Raw genomic sequence first — 1,627 nt, forward strand, 5'->3', positions numbered from 1 at the left:
GGTTTTGGGTTCTACCTACAAAAACAGGAAATCGTTCCCTCAAACATTCCCTGGTCAGAATCAATTATTGCCATTGAAGACCTGGAAGATTCCCACCAGGGAATGCCAGATTCCCTGTTTTATAAATAAAGCCCTTTTAATGTGCCTATTGTATATTTTTTGAGACAGAGGAAGTCATATTTGTGATTATCTGAAACATAAATGGTTCTTTTTAGAAAAACAGAGAATCAGACATTCCCTGGTGTGAATCAGGTATGGCCATTGAAACACACAGACCTGGAAGATTCCTACCAGGGAATGTTTAAATCCTTGTCTTTGTTGCCCATGGGAAATCGATTCTGTGTGTTGTTTTGCAATATGAAAAATGGAAGGGAATAAAAAGTATTAATATAGTGCCAACATATTATGCAGCGCTGTACACTAGATAGGGGTTGCAAATGACAGATACAGACTGTGACACAGGAGGAGACGACCCTGACCCGAAGAGCTTACAATTCAAATCTTAACAATGTCACAATCAATATTTAATCAATCACAATGCAATCATTAAAAAGGAAATCACTTTGAGCTGAACATCCAATGGAGACGCCGGTTCTACATTCACATAGATATAATGATGATATCGGCTGTAATAGATTATGGTACAAGTGAATGATACCTCAAATACAGGCAATCAATCGAAAATGATCAATATGCATGGCAATAAATATATTGATCCCGATAAATCTCATATTGTACAGCTAGAAGTGGACATTCTTGGAAACATTCCCTGGAGACAAATCTTTCAAGTCAACAACAGATATGGGAAAGTACAAAGTGTGCCAGTGCATGAGGACCTTGTCCCCTTCTTACCCACAATGGGCCCCAGGTCAGTCCTGAACAGGGGCCCACTGATGGCTATGTGTTTGCATGGCAGTAATTGATTCTCCACCAGGGAATGTTTCAACTAGAATTAAAATACAATATATCACTATACATGTGCAGAAAATGTTCCACCCAGTACAAATGCATGTGGTGTTGTTGGGGATGGCTGTATTTTGATTTCAAGCTCTGTATAAACTTCCATTATTAAAAGTGAGACAGTTACCAGAGCAGGGGGATGAGACCTCCAGGACGGTCCTTCTGCATTTTATTATTGCCATGAATTGTAATTAGATTTCCCATACAATATTTGCTACAATATGGCTATCCTGTATGGACAGTAGAATGTTGGCTGCTATTGCTGACCTCATTTGAAGATTCTAGCTGCTGTCATGCTGAGCCAATGTATTCACCTGATTTATTAAAGCTCTCCAAGACTGGAGAGGATACACTTTTATCAGTGAACCTGGGTGATCCAAAAAATATGGAATGAATCTGGTCCAGGATTGAAAACAAATAGCAAATGAATTTAAGAAATCCATTCCAGGCTTGCTGGATCACCCAGCTTCACTGGTGAAAGTGTATCCTACATAATAAACCAGGCTCGTTGTTTTGCAGGTTGGGAGGTTTGGTTTGTTCCAAGTCAATGGCTCAGAGCCAGAGACGGCTATAGTCCGGCCATGAAGAAGGAAGAAGGTCAGCCAGTTGGGCAATGCCAATGCACATATTGCCTGCTCATTACAGCTCTAGAAATTCACTGCCTTAC

The 1,627-nt window shown here is 40.1% G+C and overlaps 1 protein-coding gene across 1 annotated transcript in view; it reads right to left on the reverse strand.

Moving 5' to 3' along the window:
- Nucleotides 1–1,627, reverse strand: part of TMC6 (transmembrane channel like 6) — a 38,567-nt gene that overhangs the window by 36,754 nt on the left and 186 nt on the right. The gene's annotated exons all lie outside the window — the stretch shown is intronic.

Source organism: Pyxicephalus adspersus, chromosome 3, assembly GCF_032062135.1.
Source record: "Pyxicephalus adspersus chromosome 3, UCB_Pads_2.0, whole genome shotgun sequence".
NCBI classification, from domain to species: domain Eukaryota; kingdom Metazoa; phylum Chordata; class Amphibia; order Anura; family Pyxicephalidae; genus Pyxicephalus; species Pyxicephalus adspersus.